This window comes from Triticum dicoccoides, chromosome 3B, assembly GCF_002162155.2.
Source record: "Triticum dicoccoides isolate Atlit2015 ecotype Zavitan chromosome 3B, WEW_v2.0, whole genome shotgun sequence".
NCBI classification, from domain to species: domain Eukaryota; kingdom Viridiplantae; phylum Streptophyta; class Magnoliopsida; order Poales; family Poaceae; genus Triticum; species Triticum dicoccoides.
The window spans coordinates 203,703,956-203,720,721 of record NC_041385.1 but is presented as its reverse complement, the minus strand read 5'-3'; the positions used below and the strand labels follow the sequence as shown (position 1 = coordinate 203,720,721).

Below are 16,766 nucleotides of genomic sequence, written 5' to 3'. Positions count from 1 at the left end.
TCCCACTAGTATGAAAAGGACTACTTATGAGACTCACTACATGAGGAACAAGGTGCTACTTTGAAGCACGATATATGAGACTCACTACATGAAGAACAAGGTGCTACTTTGAAGCACAAGTGTGGAAAAAGAGATAGTAGCATTGCCCTTTTTATTTTATTTTTATTTTTTTTGGGCCTTTCTTTTTTCTTTTGGCGTTTTTTTATTATTTTCTCTTTTTTTGGGCCTTTTTTTTGGCCTTTCTCTTTCTTTTGGCAATGCTCTAATAATGATGATCATCACACTTTCATTGATTACAACATATGAATTACAACTCGAAACTAGAACAAGATATGACTCTATATGAATGCCTCCGGCGGTGTACCGGGATGGTGCAATGAATCAAGAGGGACACATATGAAAAATAATGCATGGTGGCTTTGCCACAAATACGATGTCAACTACATGATCATGCAATGGCAATATGACAAAAGTAATGTATGTCATGATGATGATGGAAGTTGCATGGCAATATATCTCAGAATGGCTATGGAAATGCCATGATAGGTAGGTATGGTGGCTGTTTTGAGGAAGATATAAGGAGGCTTATGGGTGATAGAGCGTATTGTATCACGGGGTTTGGATGCACCGGCGAAGTTTGCACTAACTCTCAAGGTGAGAAAGGGCAATGCACGGTACCGAAGAGGCTAGCAAAGGCGGAAAGGTGAGAGTGCGTATAATCCATGGACTCAACATTAGTCAAAAGAACTCATATACTTATTGCCAAAATTTAGAAGTCATCAAAAATTCAAGTACTACGCGCATGCTCCTAGGGGGATAGATTGGTAGGAAAAGACCATCGCTCGTCCCCGACCGCCACTCATAAGGATTCACAAGTCAGGTACACTTCATATTTCAAATTTCTTACACAACTTTAACCATACGTGCATGCTAGGGGACTTGCAAACTTCAACACAAGTATTTCTCAAATTCATAATCACCCAACTAGCATGACTTTGATACTATCACCTCCATATCTCAAAACAATTATCAAGCATCAAACTTATCTTAGTATTCAACGCACTCAAAAGAAAGTTTCACATATCTTGAATACCAAGTATATTAACATTAAGCAAATTACCATGCTATTAAAGACTTTCAAAATAATCTAAGTGAAGCATGAGAGATCAGGTTTCTTTAAAACAAATCCACCACCGTGCTCTAAAAGATATAAGTGAAGCACTAGAGCAAAAACTATCAAGCTCAAAAGATATAAGTGAAGCACATAGAGTATTCTAACAAATTCCAATTCATGTAAGGCTTTTTCTCATTAAAGGATTTCAGATCTTGATACTTCATTCAAACAGCAAGCAAAGCAAAAGAAAACTACAATGCAAGGATAGCACAACTCATGTGAAGAAGCAAAAACTTAGGCTCAACCGATACTAACCGATAGTTGTTGAAGAAGAAAGGTGGGATGCCTACCGGGGCATCCCCAAGCTTAGATGCTTGATAATTCTTGAAATATTATCTTGGGGTGCCTTGGGCATCCCCAAGTTTGAACTTTTGTGTCTCCTTAATTCCTCTCATATCATGGTTTCTCTTTTTATCAAACGCTTCATTCACAACAAACTCAACAAGAACTTGTGAGATAGGTTAGTATAAACCAATGCAAAACCTTATCATATTCTACTGTAACAAATCACTAAAAATATTATTCAACATTTAATACTAAATGCCTCTGCATATTTAATACTCCTATCCTCAAATAGAATCATTAAGCAAGCAAACATATGCAAACAATGCAAACATAACAGCAATCTGTCAAAACAGTACAGTCTGTAAAGAATGCAAGAGTATCAATACTTCCCTGACTCCAAAAATTATGAACTAAAATTCCCACTGTAATAAATTTATCAGAGCTCAATATGCAAAAATATTCAACATTATACCACTCTCTGACTTTTCTAGGGAATTTTTGAAACAGCGGTAAACTTTCTGTTTTCAAACAGCAACATGTATACTAGCAAAATAAGCATGGCAAAGGCTATCCTTGACTTCTTTATTGACACTAAAGATGCAAAACATTATTATAACTAACATCAAGCAAAAACTAATCAAAAAAATTGACGCTCCAAGCAAAACACATATCATGTGGTGAATAAAAATATAGCTCCAAGTAAAGTTACCGATGAACGAAGACGAAAGAGGGGATGCCTTCCGGGGCATCCCCAAGCTTAGTTGCTTGGTTGTCCTTGAATATTACCTTGGGGTTCCTTGGGCATCCCCATGCTTAGGCTCTTTCCACTCCTTATTCCATAATCCATCGAATATTTACCCAAAACTTGAAAACTTCAACCACACAAAACTCAAAACAAAACTCGTAAGCTCCGTTAGTATAAGAAAACAAAACCACCACTTAGGTACTGTAATGAACTCATTCTAAATTCATATTGGTGTAATATCTACTATACTCCAACTTATCTATGGTTCATACCCTCCGATACTACTCATAGATTCATCAAAATAAGCAAACAACACATAGAAAACAGAATCTGTCAAAAACAGAACAGTCTGTAGTAATCTGTATAAAACGTATACTTCTGGAACCCCAAAAATTATGAAATAAATTGCTGGACCTGAGTAATTTGTCTATTAATCATCTGCAAAAATAATCAACCTAAAATCACTCTCCAGTAAAAAATGACAGCTAATCTCGTGAGGGCTAAAGTTTCTGTTTTTCACAGCAAGATCATATAAACTTCACCCAAGTCTTCCCAAAGGTTCTACTTGGCACTTTATTGAAACAAAAGCTATAAAACATGATTACTACAGTAGCATAATTATGTGGACACACAAAAACAGTAAGGATAAATATTGGGTTGTCTCCCAACAAGCGCTTTTCTTTAATGCCTTTTAGCTAGGCATGATAATGGCAATGATGCTCAATAAAAGATAAGAATTGAAACATAACGAGAGCATCATGAAGCATATGAATAGCACATTTAAGTCTAACCCACTTCCTATGCATAGGGATTTTGTGAGAAAACAACTTATGGGAACAATAATCAACTAGCATAGGATGGCACAACAAGCATAACTTTCAAACCTTAAGCACATAGAGAGGAAACTTGACATTATTGCAATTCCTACAAGCATATGTTCCTCCCTCATAATAATTTTCAGTAGCATCATGAATGAATTCAAAAATATAACCAGCACCTAAAGCATTCTTTTCATGATCTACAAGCATAGAAAATTTTCTACTCTCCACATAAGCAAACTTCTTCTTTATAGCATACGTATCATCACAATAATCATCATAAATAGGAGGCATGCTTTCATCATAGTAAATTTGCTCATCAAAGCTTGGGGGACAAAAAATATCATCTCCATCAAACATAGCTTCCCCAAGCTTGTGGCTTTGCATATCATTAGCATCATGGATATTCAAGAAATACATACTAACAACATTGCAATCATGCTCATCATTCAAAAATTTAGTACCAAACATTCTATAGATTTCTTCTTCAAGAACTTGAGCACAATTATCCTTTCCATCATACTCACGAAAGATATTAAAAAGGTGAAGTGTATGAGACAAACTCAACTACATTTTTTTGTAATTTTCTTTTATAAACTAGACTAGTGCTAAAACAAGAAACAAAAAGATTTGATTGCAAGATCTAAAGATATACCTTCACTTACCTAGCCTCCCCGGCAACGGCGCCAGAAAAGAGCTTGATGTCTACTACACAACTTATTCTTGTAGACGTTGTTGGGCCTGCAAGTGCACAGGTTTGTAGGACAGTAGCAAATTTCCCTCAAGTGGATGATCTAAGGTTTATCAATTCGTAGGAGGCATAGGATGAAGATGGTCTCTCTCAAGCAACCCTGCAACCAAATAACAAAGAGTCTCTTGTGTCCCGAACACACCCAATACAATGGTAAATTGTATAGGTGCACTAGTTCGGCGAAGAGATGGTGATACAAGTGCAAAATAGATAGTAGATATAGGTTTTTGTAATCTGAAAATATAAAAACAGCAAGGTAACAAGTGGTAAAAGTGAGCGTAAACGGTATTGCAATGATAGGAAACAAGGCCTAGGGTTCATACTTTCGCTAGTGTAAGTTCTCTCAACAATAATAACATAGATAGAACATATGACAAGCCCTCAACATGCAACAAAGAGTCACTCCAAAGCCACTAATAGCGGAGAACAAACGTAGAGATTATGGTCGGGTACGAAACCACCACAAAGCTATTCTTTCGGATCGATCTATAAAAGAGTTCATACTAGAATAACACCTTAAGATACAAATCAACCAAAACCCTAATGTCACCTAGATACTCCATTGTCACCTCAAGTATCCGTGGGCATGATACGATATGCATCACACAATCTCAGATTCATCCAACCAACATAAAAGTACTTCAAAGAGTGCCCCAAAGTTTCTACCGGAGAGTCAAGAACGTGTGCCAACCCCTATGCATAGGTTCCCAAGTGTCACGAAACCCGCAAGCTGATCACCAGAACATACATCAAGTGGCACATGATATCCCATTGTCACCAGAGATAATCACGGCAAGACATACATCAAGTGTTCTCATAAAGACTCAATACGATAAGAAAACTCCAAAGGGGAAACTCAATTCATCACAAGAGAGTAGAGGGGAGAAACATCATAAGATCCAACTACAATAGCAAATCTCGGGATACATCAAGATCGTGCCATAGATGAACACGAGAGAGAACACGAGAGCGAGAGAGATCAAACACATAGCTACTGGTACATACCCTCAGCCCCGAGGGTGAACTACTCCCTCCTCGTCATGGATTGCGCCGGGATGATGAAGATGGCCTCCGGTGATGGAATCCCCTTCCGGCAGGGTGCCGGAACAGGTTCCCGATTGGTTTTTGGTGGCTACAGAGGCTTGCGGCGGCGGAACTCCCGATCTATCTTCTGTTCTGGAAGTTTTAGGGTACGTGGGTATATATGGGTGCAGGGAGAACGTCGGTGGAGCTACGGGGGCTCCACGAGGCAGGGGGGCACGCCCAGGGGGGGAGGGCGCGCCCCCCACCCTCGTGAGCACCTCCCGTATCTTCTGACGTGGGGTCCAAGTCCATCAGGTGGGTTTCCTTCCAAAAATAACTTCTCCAGTTGATTTCGTTCCGTTTTGACTCCGTCTGATATTCCTTTTCCTCGAAACACTGAAATAGGCATAAAACAGCAAATCTGGGCTGGGCCTCCGGTTAATAGGGTAGTCCCAAAAATAATATAAAAGTGGATAATAAAGCCCAATATTGCCTAAAACAGTAGATAAAGTAGCATGGAGCAATCAAAAATTATAGATACGTTGGAGACGTATCAGTCGGCAGGCGGCGAAGGTTAACTGCCGGCGACCGAAAACGCGGCGGAGGCGCGCGGACCTCGCTAGAATCACACCACGGTGCAAGTAAGGGGGCGCGGGTGGGCTCTTTCGAACGCCCGCACCGTGGTGCATTGAACGGAGGCGGTGTCTTGGCCGGAGGAGGACCGCAGCGTTGCCGGCAACGAGCGGGGCGGATGCCAGGGCTCGGGCGAGTTCGAAGGCGGGGCTGCGGGGCATGGTTCTTCAAGGGGCTTGGTGCATTCGAACGCATACGACAGCGCGCGTCGAGTAGCGGTGGTCGCAGGCACGGGGGTGGCCGGGGTTGAGCGGTGCGTTGAGGTCAGGCGACGGCCAAAAATCGGAGCTCGACGAGGACGTAGCTAGGGGCAACAAGGGGATGCACCGAAGAGTGCTACGGTGTCACGGTTGTGCAGGGAGCATGGTTACGCGGTCGGACGCTCGCGGCGGTGCAGAGCGAGGAGCGTACGAGGCCATGGCACGCGGGGCCTTCTACTGGCACAGCGGGAGGTAGGGGAAGGCCAAGGCGGTGGGTTGGGCCTGGTACATTGCGCACTGGGCTGCGGTGCACTGTGGCATTAGGCCCAGTGGCACAGTAGGTGTTAGGCGTTTTTTCTTTTCTCTTTTTCTGTTTTCTACTTTAGCTACTATTTTGTATTTAGTTTAGGTACTAACTGATTTGAGTTAAATGTGCAAAGCTACACATAAATTCTAGACAATAGTTTGGGCTAGTCCAACAAGTTTCAACTATTTTTGAATATTTTACATATTTATTTAACTTAGATTATTTCCAAAAAAAAAGCTTATGGGTCAGTTTAAAGATGTTTAGGGGCACTTATATATTTTGGAAAATGTTAACTCTTACATTACAATTATCTAGTGAATATTTGCAACCCAACCTACATTTTTATTTTACCTTTTGAAAACTTTAATTATTTGACTTTACTTTAAATTTGAATTTCAATTGGGTTTGGATCAAAGTGAGGTTTAGAAAAATTAAATGTGATGATACGGCACCATTAATGTGTGATTACTGTAGCTTGACTACCAGGGTGTTACAGCAACCCTAATCATTGTTAGATTGCAACACCCTTGGTTCCTATGGGAGTAACCGGCTAACCCTCCTTTATGTACTATATTTCCTATGAGAGTAACCGGCTAACCCTACTTTATGTATTATATGCTTTTCTACTGTGTGCTTGTGTGTGTGTGTGTGTGTCTGTGTGTGTGTGCGCGCGCGTGTGTGTGCTGCTGCTCATGCTTGTGTGTGTTTGCCCTTTTAGAAGTGATGCAGCATTGGAAAGAATACCATGAAATTATATGGGGTATTTTTGGCACAAATGGGACATGATTACATTTCTTGATGTTCAAAATCTTTTAAAATTATTGAACTGTTCAAAGTTTTGCCCAATCCATGGGAGTTGTTTCTCCAGCTGCGTAATATGTTGTACACCAGTTTCATTACATATGAATGGAGAACCATATTTATTTATTTTGCAAGCCTATACACAACGATAAGATAGAAGAAAGTAAATGTCCAGCCCTCATCATTGTCATTCTTTAATCTTTATACTTGTTTGAACAATAGTAAGAATGGTTTTCTTTTCAATCGACATTTTCCCCTTATAAAGTTGAATTTTATATTTTGCTATCTTCGATGCATGGTTCACTTGTATATGGGGAGCATGCCCAACTTATTTATAGAGCATTCTTGGATGTGAATATATGCAAGGAGGTAATGATTTACAGTATGTCACCTGATTACTTTCTTCTAGCAGTTGTACTTTTGTCAGAATTCTAGTGCTGCACCTGCCCATCTTCCATCGAACTTTTGTTACTTTGTCTGCTGTTCTTTTATTAGGAGTATTTGCGGGGCATTTATTGAGTCTTGTCTGTTCTTTATAGTGAATGTGGATGTTAGGCATGAAATGTGTTATCCTTGAGCTTGAATCATTTTTGTATCAGTTATTGACTTATTAAGGTTGTGTGTCCCTTTTAGCGATGTATAAGTTTGTCGGATATTATATTTAAATTCCTTTTGTTCCATTTGCAGGCTTGTTTGTACTCCTTGAAGCATAAAATTCCTCTTATTACATACTGTGAGGAACAATGTTTGACCTTGTTTGAACACCCTTCCGTTGACTTATTGCACACTATGCACCGTGAGACCAAGGTACAATATTTAGGGTTTTGCTTGATAAACTTCTCTTACCTTCATTTCGAACCACGTTAAGTAGTTGAGCCAACATTGAGGTTTTGTAAAGTGATGCCTTTAGTTGAGGACTGTCGGTGTCAAAACCGGCGGATCTCGGGTAGGGGGTCCCGAACTGTGCGTCTAAGGCTAATGGTAACAGGAGGCAGGGGACACGATGTTTTAGCCAGGTTCGGGCCCTCTCGATGGAGGTAATACCCTACTTCCTACTTGATTGATCTTGATGATATGAGTATTACAAGAGTTGATCTACCATGAGATCGTAGAGGCCAAACCCTAGAAGCTAGCCTATGATTATGATTGTTGTTGTCCTACGGACTAAACCCTCTGGTTTATATAGACACCGGAGGGGGCTAGGGTTACACAGAGTCGGTTACAGAGAAGGAAATCTAACATATCAGAATATCCAAGCTTGCCTTCCACGCAAAGGTGAGTCCCATCCGGACACGGGACGAAGTCTTCAATCTTGTATCTTCAAAGTCCAACAGTCCGGCCAAAGTATATAGTCTGGCTGTCCGAGGACCCCTTAATCCAGGACTCCCTTAGTAGCCCCTGAACCAGGCTTCAATGACGATAAGTCCGGCACGCAGATTGTCTTCGGCATTGCAAGGCGAGTTCCTTCTCTGAATACTCCATAAAAGATTCAGAACACAAGGATCGTGTCCGGCTCTGCAAAATAAATTCCTCATACCACCGTAGAAAGTATAATATTCCACAAATCTAATCTGCTGATAGCTTTTTATGACATCACGCCACGGTCCGATCATTATTCGAACCGTTTTTCACAACCAGCCGACGCACATATCGCGAGGCGGTTTTATCAGCACGTCTTTGTCGAAGCAGAGATCGTGTACCCCTATTGCGGGATTCTCATTAATACGGGTGCAGGTAACCCAACCGTGCCATCAATCGTGGTGCTTGAGGAATAAGCGTTTTTAGCAGGCAAGTGGGGAGGTGCAGGATCTTTGCTACCTTTATAAGGGGATAAGGACCTTCCATTTCACCCACACCCTTCTCTACTCATCCATTCCTTTCCGCTCGAGCCCTAGTGCCCAAGCGCTTCTCTTCTCCGCCCAAAAAGGCTTTCCCGAAGATGTCCGGATCTGGAGAGGAGGCAAGTGGATGGCCTCTACTGTCCGGGAGAAGGATATCAAAAAGCTTTCGGGGGGCGGGTATCTGGCCAAGACAATTAGCCACCGTCTTCCGATGGCGGGACAGATCGTCCCCACTCCGGAACCCAACGAGAGAGTGGTATTTCTCCCTCATTTTGTCCGCGGGCTAGGGTTTCCCCTCCACCCATTTGTTCGCGACATCATGTACTATTATGGGATTGATTTCCATGATCTAACCCCAAATTCCTTCCTCAACATCTCAACATTCATAGTCGTGTGCGAGGCCTTTCTCCGTGTCCCGCCGCACTTCGGCTTATGGCTAAAGGTTTTTAATGTAAAGCCCAAGGTAGTGAGTGGCGAGCATGCCGAATGCAGAGGCGGCATGGTTACCAAGATGCACAATGTTACATGGCCGACAGGGACTTTCAATGATTCCGTCAAGGAGTGGCAGCAGCAGTGGTTCTACATCACCGAGCCGCGTGGCAAGGAGTGGACCGCCATTCCGGAGTTTAGATCCGGTGCCCCCCTACGACTTACGTCCTGGCACAAGAAGGGCCTGAACTGGGCTTCGTCTGACGAGCTATCAGAGCTCTAGACGAGCGTTCAATACATGGAAGACAAGAGGGTCAAGCTTGTCAATGTAGTCCAGGTGATGTTGGTTTGCCGGATTCTACCATGTCAACACCGAGCTTGCAATCTATGGGAGTTTGACCCGGCCAAGCACCATACCCTGCTAGAGCTCTTTGGCTCTACGCACAAGGACATCTGGAAGGTGCTTTTCAAGTCCGGCAAACCGTGGCCGGACTCCACCGAGGACCATGGGTACCAACTATCCCGCCCCGCAAGTTCGGTAAGAAACTGAATGTTTAACAACTCATGTGTTCTATCTGTACATCCTCAGGAAAATACTTAACGTGTTTCCTATCATTTTCCTAGGGCTGGGCGAAGAAGGCGGGGCGGATCTACTGTCCAGCCCCTCTTCCAGAAGAACCGGCCGGCCCACTTCTGATGAAGATGCTGGTCCCGATGCCATATAAGGCGCCGAAGAAGAAGACCGAAAAGGAGGCCAAGAAGACCAGGGGCGGCCTCCGTCGCCGTGGTGCCCCAGGCACGAAATCCAAAGACTCCAATGCCCATTCTTCCTCCGAAGAGGACGAGGAGGAGGAGGATGAATCCCCGAAGGGGGAAGAAAGAAAAGAGCAGCCTCCAACTCCTTTGAAGCCGATTCGCCTAAGAGGGGAAAAACTCCTCTTCAGGAGGAGTCCACCGGCGCCGCCGATAGCAGCCGGAGTGGGATCCCAGTGTCGAGCCCCTGGTGAACTCGTAAGTATAAAATCCGAACACACTCATGCGTCCAGACTTGTCATGGCATCACATTCCAATCTGAGCCGTGCTTTTCTTTTTCAGTCTGGCGAAGCCCCGCGCCGAACAATCCTCGTCAGAAGATCTGCTGGGTTCGGACGCTATGGGGAGCGAGACACCCCAGAAGGCCTCCTCCTCCAAACATAGGAATGAAACCAAGGTTTCGTCCTAGAAGGACCCAGGCGACGGAGGAGGGGAGAAGGTCGCGAAGGTGGCGCCAGGAGGCCATACTTCTGGGGCCGGTCACACAGGAGAGAAAGCTCCCGTGAGTGTCGACGGCGTGGGTCATCAAGAATCCGGACCCAAGCCGGACACGATTCTAGAGACACATAAGGTCCCTGAGTCAGACAGACAGCCTCCATCAAATGGAGGAGGTATGCCTGCTCCACCGGCCACCTCTATCCAACCAGAGGCGCCGGATACTTTATTGGTAGCGCTGAAGGGTGCCTCCATCATTGATGAACACTGTGCCCTTATGGGTGCGGTGATCGAGAAGATTCAGTCCACTGAGAGTGGATTGAATGAATCCTGAATCAGCCTCATAAAAGGCTTTGAGGTACGTTTTATGAGTTTTATGGGAGAGTGTCATGGTATAGATGGTAGCCCCTGATACACTGTTCGGTGAAAGGAAGAACCAGACAGAGGATCAAATTCATGTTTGCAGGAGACTTACTTAATGACATTTATCACTCTTTTTAACCAGCAGGCATCTGTAGCGACTGCCGCCTCTCAAGCTGCGGAAGTATCCGGACTGAAGCATAGTCTGGAGCAGGCCGAAGGAGAACTGGGCCAATTGAAGAGACAGGTGGAGGATAATCAAGGTATGTAGAAACCTTATTTATGTAGCACAAATGAATAAGTGTACATGATGGAAATATTTTTATAATGTGCTCTAGGAGCGATGGCCGAAATTGAGGCTCTCAGGAGGGCTGTGGCCGAAGCCGCGAAGAAGGCAGCCGCAGAGCAGGCTCTTTGTGAGAAACACAAGGCTAGAGTTATTGAGGCTGAGCGAGAGCGTCAAGAGGCCGTTCAGAAATGCGAGACCTTGGAGCAGAGTTTAGCAGGGAAAGAATCCGAACTCTCCCAGGCTCGCCAAGCCACAAGTGATGCCCAGGGGGAATCCCAAGGTGCCCTAAAGGAAATCCAGGAAACGAGGAAGATTGCGGCTGGTAATGCTTTTTTGTACAAAGCAAGTATTGGAGATGAGAAAATCAAATTTGACAACTTGAGTTTTGATGTATACAGTTGTATTTGTAGAGCTACCGCACAGCATATCTGATGCCGCTCAATTCTACCGGGCCGAAGGGGGAATACTGCGGATAAGCTCTTCTGGATGCAGTATCTGGCACCGAACTATCTGGTGCGTTTCTCCGATCAGCTAAAGCAGCTGGTCGAGCAGCATAAGGCGGCCGAGTTAGCCATTAAGGATTTAATTATCCGGTTGTGGCCTGCCGAGCCAATTCCAAGCAGCTACTTCGGACTCGTGAAGCGGCTTGTAAGTGTCTGCCCTCGACTCGAAGTCATCAAGAGGTCGGTCTGCATAGAAGGTGCGCGAATGGCCTTCGCCCGTGCCAAGGTGCATTGGGGGAAGATGGATGCAGAAAAGCTCATGACCGAGGGACCGCCGGAGGGGAAGGAGCACCGCAAGCCCAAACTGTATTATGAAGGTGTCTTGAAAGGAGCCCTCCTTGCGACGGAGCAATACACCAAGGATGTCATATTTCTATAAATACGGTCGTGTTCGTCCCTTGTAATAGTTGAACAAGAGCATTCTTATCATATATTGCTTTTTGTTTGAAAGTTTTTTTCCTCCTGTGCGGCCATTTTATATATTAAACCTGAGAGTCGGCCAGTCGTCGGCTTCCGCCCCCACGTAGTGAGTACGGGGGTGTTCGGGATAAACCTGAGCACTCCTTATCCCAATTTTGGGTCCCTAAAGGAGGTGTTCAGCACAGCGAACCAGGCAATAAGACTATAGGGCTTTATCGCTCTCACTTAGCCATAGGAGTTATTACGAGGAAGGTAGGCTCAACCCCTGGTGTTCGGAAGACCGCACTGGGGCTCTATAAGCGCCTGGTCGGAAAAGGCCGATCCGTCGCACGCTGCATTGGTCATAGCATTATGCGGAAGAAATCCTTAAAGATTTTAGAACCACTCGAACAGCTGACCAGCTCTCGCTGCATCATGACAGTCAGTTTTCGGCTTTCTCTACTGAGGTGCTCGTCCAGAAGAACCGGGACACAATCACAGTAGTTCTCCCAGTGCTACCTTAGCCGATATAGCGGAACATAAGGTACCAAAACATAGGAGCCGGGCAAACCCAACTATTGACCCAAGACATGATTCGGAGTTGATGCATATAATGCTATAAGTTCGGGGTGCCAGACTACCGTGAAGGTGTTCGTACTTTTTGCCATAGTAGGGGCATGACGAAGCCCCTGGCATATTAAGGCGTATCGTGATAAGTAGCCGCCTTTTAACAAAAGAGTTTTAAATAAGAAATAGCAGTAGGTGAGCATCATATAAATCCACATGTTGTATTTGAGTAATACGTCAATATGTATGAGTACAGATGATGTGCTAAAAAGAAATATGATTGCGGAACCTGATGATACCGGGCGTGAGGAAGTTGTATTCAGATCCGGGGTGTAGTCGTATGATAATAGGGGAATATCTGGAGATTCCCCGACGCGCTCGAACTGTTCCCACACGATTCATCATAGCCTACGTTAAGGCAAACCTGTAAAGAAAATATAAGAAATGGTGTTGTGCCACCTAGCGGTTGAGCCGCAGTGTGTGGCTTGTATTATCCTTTTCCGGAGTGTTTTTAATTAATCTTCGGGCGGGCCGGGCTATCCTGCCGCGCAGTAGTTCGGACTCCGTTGATGGTGTCCGGGAGCTTGGTCTTTGACTCAAGGTTTGACTGTAAGGTGCCGTCCATTGTTCTTGCTGTTAAAGCGGTGGTAGACTCTTCGGTCGTGAGGGGGAGTTTGGACCTGCCATTAACCGTGATGACGCCGCGTGGACCAGGCATCTTTAACTTATGGTAGGCATAATGCGGCACCGCATCGAACCGAGCGAATGCAGTTCGTCCGAGCAGTGCCTGGTGGTCACTGCAAAAGGGGACGATGTCGAAGACTAAGTCTTCGGTACGGTGATTGTCTGGAGATCCGAAGACCACTTCCAGTGTGATTGAGCCCGTGCAATAGGCCTCTACACCTGGTATGATACCTTTAAAGGTGGTTTTTGTGGGCTTGATCCTTGAGGGATTGATGCCCATTTTGCACACTATTTCCTGGTAAAGCAGGTTCAGGCTGCTGCCTCCGTCCATGAGGACTCGTGTGAGATGGAATCCGTCAATGATGGGGTCGAGGACCAATGCGGTCGAACTGCTATGATGATACTGGTAGGGTGGTCCCTGCGATAGAACTGATCGGGCAAGAGGACCATGGTTGAACTTTGGGTCGAATGTATAGACCTTCCTTAGTGACCATTTCCTCTTGGGAATGTGGCTTGTGCATATTGTATTCACCGTTTTCACCGGGGGAGGGAATTTCATCTGTCCTCCTGTATTTGGTGATCGAGACTCTTCGTCGTCGTCACTTTGTGACCCCTTCCCCTTGTTTTCGGCGTCTGACCTACCAGCTTGTGTGAAGACCCAGCATTCTCTATTGGTGTGGTTGGCTAGTTTTCCAGGGGTGCCATGAATTTGGCATGGACGGTCAAGTATGCGGTCAAAACTGGATGGGCTTGAATTGCTTTTGTTGAATGGTTTCTTCCGCTGACCGGACTTAGAGCCGCTGAATCCGGCGTTGACTGACGTGTCTTCGGCATTATCGCCGTCCTTGCGGCGCTTGTATTTGTTGCGCTGTGATTTGTCGTTGCTATCCTTGGCTTTCGATGTGCCGGGATTGCTCGCTTATTGTTGCTACGAGCCAACTAGCTATCCTCGCCCACGCAAAAGCGGGTCATCAGTGTTGTGAGGGCTGCCATGGATTTTGGCTTTTCCTGGCCGAGATGTCGGGCAAGCCATTCGTCATGGATGTTATGCTTAAAGGCCGCTAGGGCTTCGGCATCCGGACAGTCGACAATTTGGTTCTTTTTGGTTAGGAACCGTGTCCAAAATATCCTGGCTGACTCTCTGGGCTGCTGGGTTATGTGACTTAGATCATCGGCATCCAGTGGTCACACGTAAGTGCCCTGGAAGTTATCAAGGAATGCGTCTGCTAGGTTCTCCCAACTCCCGATGGAGTTTGCCGGCAAGCTATTCAGCCAATGCCGAGCCGGTCCCTTTAGTTTTACTGGGAGGTACTTGATGGCATGTAGATCATCTCTGCGGGCCATGTGAATGTGGAGGAAAAAATCTTCTATCCATTCCGCGGGGTCTGTAGTACCATCATATGATTCAATGTTTATGGGTTTAAACCCTTCTGGAAATTCATGATCCATAACTTCATCAGTGAAGCATAGGGAGTGTGCGGTGCCTCTATGCCGGTCTACATCCCGACTTAGTTCGAATGACTCCGGTTTATTGTATTCGGCCCAACTGGACTTTGGTTTATTGTATCCGGCGTGACGGTCATCGTCACGTCTTGTGGCACGCCTCCATGATCCGTAGATCGATCTTGACTGTCCTTCTTTGTTTTCCAATACATCTCGCAAGTCCTTCGTGTAGCCCCGGGCCTTGGTTTTATCGTTTGATTGGCGATGGGGTGCGGTCTGGACTTCGGGCTGGTACGCCGCTTTGTCGCGGCCACGGGGTGGCCGGTCAGCCGCATCATGCACTGGTAGCGTGGGCTTTAAAGCCTCCTCCACGAGTTGAGGTAGCAGCATGCGCTTTAGGTAGCTTTTTCTAGGGCGCTCGAGTCCGTATTCCTCGGCAGCCAGGACCTTGGTCCATCTGTCAGTTAGCAGATCTTGATCAGCTTGAAGTTGTTGCTGCTTTTTCTTCAGGCATTTTGCAGTGGCTATAAGCCGGTGTTTAAAGCGCTCCTACTCGATGGGATCTTCAGGCATGATGAATTCTTCATTGCCAAGGCTCACTTCGTCTTCGGAGAGAGGCATGTAATTATCGTCCTCTGATTCTCCATCAGTTGCCTGTTCTTTAGGGCTAGCTTGCCCAACCTCCTGCTTGGCCTGCTCGAAGCCTGGCTGGACAAGATTGTCTTCGTCTTCGGCACCATCTGGATTATTGTCTCTTGTGCCGGTATCACTATTGTTGCTATGGCGCGGCTTGGAGCGGCGCCGATGACGCCGGTGTCTAGATTGCTTCTCTAAGGGGTTATCTTCCATTGCCACATCGTCATTGCTTTATTTAGGGGTGTCCACCATGTAAATATCATATGATGAGGTGGCAGTCCAGCGCCCAATAGGCGGTGGTTCCTGTTCTTCTCCTGCATCGTCGTCCATACCGTCGATGTCTTAGGAGTCAAAGTGAAGCACGTCGGTTAAGTCATCGACAGTGGCTATAAAGTGGGTGGTGGGTGGGAGATGAATTTCTTCGTTGCCTGCTCCCCACTCGAGCTGGACATAGTTTGGCCAAGAATCTCCTGACAAGGAAAGAGACCTTAATGAGTTTAGCACGTCACCTAAGGGTGAGTGCTGAAAAATATCCACGGCGGTGAACTCCATGACGGCTGCCCAAATGGCCAAGCGAGTTGGCCCGTAGTACGAAGCCGCCGAACACGAAGATCTGTCCGGGAAGGAAAACCTCCCCCTGGACTGCGTCGTTGAAGATGATTGAAGGAGCCATCGAGCCTTATCGCGACGACACAGTGGAACTCTCAATGAAAGCACCAATGTCGGTGTCAAAACCGGTGGATCTCGGGTAGGAGGTCCCGAACTGTGCGTCCAAGGCTAATGGTAACAGGAGGCAGGGGACATGATGTTTTACTCAGGTTTGGGCCCTCTCGATGGAGGTAATACCCTACTTCCTGCTTGATTGATGTTGATGATATGAGTATTACAAGAGTTGATCTACCACGAGATCGTAGAGGCTAAACCCTAGAAGCTGGCCTATGATTATGATTGTTGTTCTCCTACGGACTAAACCCTCCAGTTTATATAGACACCGGAGGGGGATAGGGTTACACAGAGTCGGTTACAGAGAAGGAAATCTATATATCCAAATATTCAAGCTTGCCTTCAACACAAAGGAGAGTCCCATCCGGACACGGGACGAAGTCTTCAATCTTGTATCTTCAAAGTCCAACAGTCTGGCCAAAGTATATAGTCCGGCTGTCCGAGGACCACTTAATCCAGGACTCCCTCAAGGACCTCTTGGAATATTCATCCATTCAGGTTTGTTGCTGTAACTATGGCAAGTGCAAAGTGGCTATGCCTGTTTTTCTATCTTTGGATCACTTTCGTTTAGAGTGAACATACATGATTTACATTTGCAGAAGTTGCTTTTCCTTGGGAATGCAGAGGAAGATTTATCTGTCCTCACATAGCGTTGGTCAGGAATAACGGAAGGGAAAGCATGTGTTCTCAAAGAGCAGCCAAATTCACTTGGGATTGTTCCCCTTAATACTTCAAAAGGAATAACTGAAGATGTATGAATTTGTTCCCATCAATGAACTGGATTTACTGTTCCTTTTGTACCTTATTTCATCTTCTTCTTTTCCAAAAGGAATGCAGTAGGGGAATCCCCTATAGAGATTTTGAGTTCATTTACTATTCCTTTTGTACCTTATTTCATCTTCTTCTT

General features: G+C 45.4%; 1 pseudogene; it reads left to right on the top strand.

Moving 5' to 3' along the window:
• Positions 1–16,509, top strand: part of LOC119279472 — a 35,164-nt pseudogene extending 18,655 nt beyond the window's left edge.
• Positions 16,510–16,766: the final 257 nt, after the last annotated feature.